This window comes from Aegilops tauschii, chromosome 6, assembly GCF_002575655.3.
Source record: "Aegilops tauschii subsp. strangulata cultivar AL8/78 chromosome 6, Aet v6.0, whole genome shotgun sequence".
NCBI classification, from domain to species: Eukaryota; Viridiplantae; Streptophyta; class Magnoliopsida; order Poales; family Poaceae; genus Aegilops; species Aegilops tauschii.
This window is the reverse complement of record NC_053040.3, coordinates 133,761,945-133,768,594: the sequence shown is the minus strand read 5'-3', so window position 1 is coordinate 133,768,594 and position 6,650 is coordinate 133,761,945.

The following is a 6,650-nucleotide window of genomic DNA, read 5'->3' as shown; positions in this document are numbered from 1 at the left end:
GTATAAACCATTACATTCGAAGTCAGCAGCCTAATATATTTATTTCACGATTACAACAAAAGATTAATTCACTACAAACTAAGAAAACAAATGTGTACTCCCTCCGTTTTTATTTAAGTCCTCGTATTAGCATTGGTCAAAGTCATGTTTTGTAAACTCTCACAAAGTTTATAACAAAAAATATTAACATATACAATAACAAATAAATACCATTAGATTCATTATTGAATGTATTTTAACATCATACATATTTGTTATGGTAAATGTTTATATTTTTCTATAAACTTGGTCAAACTTTAGGAAGTTTGACTTCGGCCAAACCTAATATGGAGAGTTAATAAAAACGGAGGGAGTACTAGTAGTTACTAGTACTACTAACTACTAGTACTACTCACTTGTTGCTTAGCCCAATCATCCAACACGCCACATGGGGAGTTCAGTGTCACAAAATTTTGAGGTCGGTGGGAAAATCTCCCACGACCCCGATTCGAGAAGTGCGAAGTTGCCATCATACCCTTCGGAACAGGCCTACGGAAGATGCTTGGTAGGGGGCTGTTTTGGTAACTTCAGGTTCACCCAACCCAGCCAACCCCACCCCGGCACTCAGAGTAGTACACCTGAATACTCCCCATTTTCTATCCCCACCGCAAAATAGACTTCTCCACCGCGCCGCAACCTTCGTGCTCCTCCCCTTCTATATCAGCGCACTCGTCCACTGCAGCGCATCTGCCTCATCGACGACATCGTACGCCGCACTGGAGCCGGTCCACTGTCGTCGTCGTACACGGAGCCTCTTCCCCGACACCGTCTTCCACGGTCTCGGATCTGCTTCCCGGAAGTCGACGCCAAGCGCAAAAGCACCACCGTCATGGACAATGAACTGACTCCCGTTCCCGACCATGATGCACAGAGGCTGCCGCGACCATCGTACTCCTTGATTGGTAATGTGTGTATTGAATCTCTTAGCAGTAGATGTACAGTTCCAATTTTGTTCATACCTACCCATCGAATTTCCTGGTTGCAATTGTTGCCATAAAAGTAATTGGTTCTAGCCTCCATTTTCCAACAGAATATCACCTTGTAATTGTGTGTCGCTCCTGTATCGCGCTGTGCTTGGGTAGGTTCTTCATCTACAACCAGTAGTGTGGCAAATGATGGAAAGTTTTTTAGAACTAGCAAGATGCACATGCATTGCACGGAACATCAAGATGCATTTGTATGAGTAGTTTATCTTATGGGAGAAAAGGATGAATGAGGGAAGGCCTTATTTGCAAATGTGGAGAGGGGTGTGGGTATCTTTTTGCAAAATTTCCATAGTTTCCTTCCTATCCGTCGGATATAAATCGGACGGCCTATATTGCAGGATGGCAGGCACACCATCATCACCAACTCTGTTTTTTATAAGAGTAGAGATAAATATAAATATAAAATAAATATAAGAGTAGAGAAGAGAGTAGAGATAGTAGGGATGTCGGGAAAGGATCGCGCGTGCGCGGGAAAAAGCGGCCGGACGCGCGCTAGTTTTTGTGCGCGGCGTCCGGTGCGCTTTATAAAATCCAACGCCCTCCCACCGTTCCGTGCCTTGTCACCGCTCTCTCCCTGCTCTGTGCCTCGCCACCGCTCTCTCCCTGCTCTTTCTCGCCTCGCCGCCGCCGCGCCATCATGCCGTCGCGTCGCCGGGAAACTTGGGGGTATCGCGGCGTCCGCGCGCGCCCCACCGATGGCTTCTCCGCCGAGATCCGGTTCCGCGGGATGCGCCTCCGGTGGCCTCATACAACATTGAACTTCCCCGATGTGCCGACGCGGGAGCGGGCGCAGGAGCTCGCGCCTCCGCCTCGGCTTATCACCGACGAGGATCGTTGAGATAACCGGAGGCGGGAACACCGTCTCGGCATCGCCGAGATGGACGAGGAAGCCATGGCGTTGTGGCGCTAACGCTTCCCGTAGGACATCATCAACGAGCGTGAGATCTACGCGCAAAGGAGGGTGGAGAGGGAGAAGAGGAGGGCGGAGCGAGCTGCCTATCGCGAGGACAAACCTACGCGGAAAGCGACTGCTCAATTCAACACGAAACTAGGAGCAGCATCGCCCTGGGACTCTAACGACGATCGGTATCGTGATGCCTACATTGAGACATCGGAGGAGGACATCACCGAGGAGGAGTTGGACGACGAGGAGTACCTGAACTATCTATTTTTTATCTATCTATGCTATATCTATGCTGAGAACTATGTATGTCTCTACTCTCTACTCTCTATCTCTACTCTCTACTCTTATAAAAAACAGAGTTGGTGGTGATGGTGTGCCTGCATTCCTACAATATAGGCCTCCCGATTTATATCTGATGGATAGGAAGGAAACTATGGCAATTTTGCAAAAAGATACCCACGCCCCTCTCCATATTTGCAAATAAGGCCTTCCCTCGGTCATCCTTTTCTCTCACAAGATAAACTACTCATACAAACGCATCTTGATGTTACGTGCAACGCACGAGCATCTTGCTTGTATCTATCTATGACAGTATCGACTCTGAGTCGAATGTGTATCGAGTCAGAGTAGATAGGAGAAAAAAATATAGCGCGTGTGCTAGAGCGGCACGCGCGCGTGCAATTTTTTGCAGCGGCCGCTGGAGCTAGCACTCTGGGCCCGCAAAAACTGGCTATTACAGTGATGTAAATGCTTTTTAATGCATCGCACATTGCGCTTCTGTTGGATATGCTCTAACATGGCAGATGAGTGCTTTAATGTTGCCCACAAGATGCATGAGTATTACTATATTTTTCCTGCCATGTTGAGATTTTAAAACCACGAGTGCGAACATGCGGAGGAGCAATGTAGACCAAACACGAGATATTGGGGACATCTTCAAGGAGTGTGGCAAGTTAAAGAGGAGCTGCACCGAACCTGTAGAATGAGCTTTGGTAAGTAACACCCTTTCAATTACTTTCGTTTAACCTCGTGTTCTTCGATGTGTATATGTTGTAGTTTGTGTTTCTCTTAGCCTCATGTTCTTCGATGTGTAATAAGAAGAGTCTTAATCGTCCTAATGCTTTCGTTTTTAGCTAGATGTAGGAAGTGGGTGTTCTCACCTTGGAGTTTGTTTTTATATTTTTCCTTTTGAATTCACTTCTCCGAGTCATGTTTATCTGGCTTCTACTAAATGGATCTGGGTTGCTCTGAGTATTGATCTAAAAAAGAAGTAACTTCATGTCAGGATGCAGTTCCTGCGAGGATGGAAGTATGGTCAACCTCGAGATCATGTTTCCAAAATGAGGCTGGATTACACACAAGGTGCCCATTCCCTAATGATGTTGGATTAGACACAAGGTACAAATTCCCAAATGATGTTGGATTACACACAAGCCAGGTGGAGTTGTCAACTGTTCATGTCCTCGTAGCTCTAGTAAAGGCTGAAAGAAAGCATGCAGCAGCCCTTGACAATGTAGCTGAGTTCCTGAAGAAGCGAAAAGAGCAATCAGATGCTCTCTTCACCCAAGACAAAGAAGAGATGGAAGAAGCCAGAAAGAAGCTAGCAGAGGCAGAGCAAGCTAGGCGTCTCCTGCTATCTAGAACTGTTGTCAATACAAATTTTCCTTCATAATAGCTAGGTTCAAATGTTTATCCAGTCAACATCCCTGTTGTGATGTCCGTGCATCTACTGATGTGGCACAAAATAAAAAAATTCGGGTCATGTAATAACATCAATTACTTTCCAAACAATAACAGACGAAGCATTGGACATGGTATAGTTCATGCACAAGCCCAACATTCCAAGTTCAACTTCCATTTCAAACTCATGTTCACAGATATCTGCACATTTATAGATAATGTCCACAACCATGATACACTTCAAAGCCAAAAAAATGCGAGGAGAGTTATAAATAAAGAAAACCTCTAGTTGCTACTACCAGTGCGAGCACAACAAGTCAAGACCATGTGTAATTAATTATATTTTGGTCATTTTTTGACTAATCGCGAATAACTTCTGGAAGCAGGTATAATTTCTAATGCCGGTCGCGGCTGGGGTCCATGATGTTTTGAGCCAAACCGGGCAACACACCAGGTGTCTATGCCGGTGAGCGATGGTCGTAGCATTCGTGGGTTCAGAGCAGTGGCGGCTCCTGTGGTCTACTATTCCTCGGTGTCGGTGACGGCCGCAAACGTGTTGGCCAGCTCCGCCAGCATGCCACGGTTCTGCCAACGTTTGCGCCGAATGGCGCGGCCAACCACGGTGCACTGGACGCCATGGTCCCTCGTGTGCCGGCGTGCAGCAACTGGCCACTCCTCTGCGAGCAGGCTTGGAGCGTCGAGTTTATGCACCAGGGGCCAGCTTGGAGCAGCAGCTTGCTCCTCCGCTTGCCCACCTGCTGCCTCGCCCATGGTACCGACGGCCTGGGGCGGGGAGGGAGGTGGGGCAGCGAGTTGCCTGGCTTGTCGGGGCACCCAACCGGCTTTTATGCCAGAGAAATCATCTTCCTGCTCACTGGATGCTATGGAGAGTGTGGAGAAAATGGTGCAATGAGGATATGGGGAGCAGCGGTGTGGTGTGGTTCTTGCCAGGCGCCTGGCCTTGTTTAAATAGCGAGCGGATGAGAGGAGGCAGGCGACGTTGTGTTCTAAAATGCCGGCACACACACGGATCCAATGGAGGCAGGCGGGGCAGTCTGAAGCCGGTTGCATGCAGCGAGGAGGCATGTTCAGCCTGGCCTGCAGCGAGTGGGGCCCTCTTGGCCGGCGCGCCGGTTCAATGCATGCGCTATGAGAGGTCGTGTCCGTGTTAGAGCAATCACTCCCTCCAGTCCTTTTTTGTTTGGGTATAACAAAATCTCATTTTCCATTCACATTTTACAAGTAAAATCCGTGGACAAACTTTGACCCAAAAAACGATGGAGACTGGTAAACCAGGACGGAGGTAGTCGTTATGAATTCCATTTTCGCTCCATACCTATCGTTCTAAAAACTACTCCTACTTAGTACTTATAACGCACCATTGAAAATCGGAACTCTTACCCCACTAAAAAATGATATTTTAAACCTGGCTACTCGATCAGTGGCGACTGGCGAGCCACCGCCTCCAGGTCGTTCACCTGTGGTCCCGACCATCAACTCCTACGGATCAAATTATCACGCGGGCTGACTATTCCTACAAAGGTGCGCTCCAACACATATCCGGTACCCGGGCATGCAGCAATCATGCACCTAGGGTTTTAGGGTTTATTTGTTTACGGTGCCTTTCCGTAACTCTCATGTGTGCGAGACAGCGAGAGACCGACTGCGTGCATCCGCCTCTTCTCTTCGTATATGTACTCCACCGTTTGTCTGGTGTCCAAAAAATTATACAGTAGTAATAACTAGCAATGTGCCAATGCGTTGCCACACGATCGAAGTAGAGTAATACATATTCACCGATTTGATAGAAAAAAGAGTCTAGTTTTGAAATATGTATATCACTAAAAATATGTTATGTTTCACTCAAAATATATTCCTTTGGCGGTTTTGATGAGACAAGGGAGGAATGTGGTTGGTTTAAAGATTCGAGAAGTGGTATATCTCTAATTTCTACTCTTATAAAAAATAGAGTTGGTGATGATGGTGTGCCTGCCATCCTGCAATATAGGCCGTACGATTTATATCTGATGGATAGGAAGGAAACTATGGCAATTCCGCAAAAAGATACCCACACCCCTCTCCACATTTGCCAATAAGGCCTTCCCTCGTTCATCTTTTCTCCACAAGATAAACTACTCATACAAATGCATCTTGATGTTCCGTGCAATGCATGCGCATCTTGCTAGTTGTTGCAAAAAGCCCATGTGTGTGTGTGATGTGTGTGTGAGAGAGAGGGAGAGAGGAGGAGGACGTAGTGTGTGTGTGACAAAGAAACAAAGAGTGTGTGTGCGAGAGGTATCAACTTAAAATGAGGTGATAGTGTGTGTGTGCACGGTCGAGAGGGTGTGTCTCAAGAAGAGACAAAAAATCTACATAGATACAAGGAGCGCGAGAGAGACATGTACGAGATAGTGAAAGCACGAGTGTGCAGGTGTATAAACCTATCTGGAGGCTAGTCGATCAATGTTTGTGAGAGAAATACGAGTTGGGGGTGCGAAAGCGAGAGTTTTGTGTGTGTGTGTGTGTGTGTGAGAGAGAGATGGTAGTCAGGAAGGGGAGTGGAAGCATGAGTTGTGTGTGTGAGAGAGAGAGAGGGGGAGTTTGTCTGGTCGGTAAACAGATGAATAATGTCAGTTTTATAACTTGGATGGAGACGGAGAGGAGACCGCAACAAATGTTGTGTCTACGGGAGAGAGTAATTTTAGTGGTATGAGTCATATCTAGAGAGATATAGGGTGTGTGAGAAAACCCTATAGAGAGAAGACAAAGTGAAATACGAGTGAGAGTGTGTGTGTGGCGGTGAAAAAGAAAGGTTAGGTACCTACTGATACTAGAGAACGGTAGAGACGTGAGAGATAATGAAAACCGTGTAATGTATAATGATAGGGAGAGTGTGACACTTCTCAAGGGAGACGTTGAGAGACCATGTTTGCGAAAATAGGAGAAACATGAAGTGAGCGTGCGGGTGAGCTGGAGAAAATAGAGTGATAGCTACATGAAGGAGCATGCGAGAGAGATGGGCGTGAAAGGAGATTCAAATA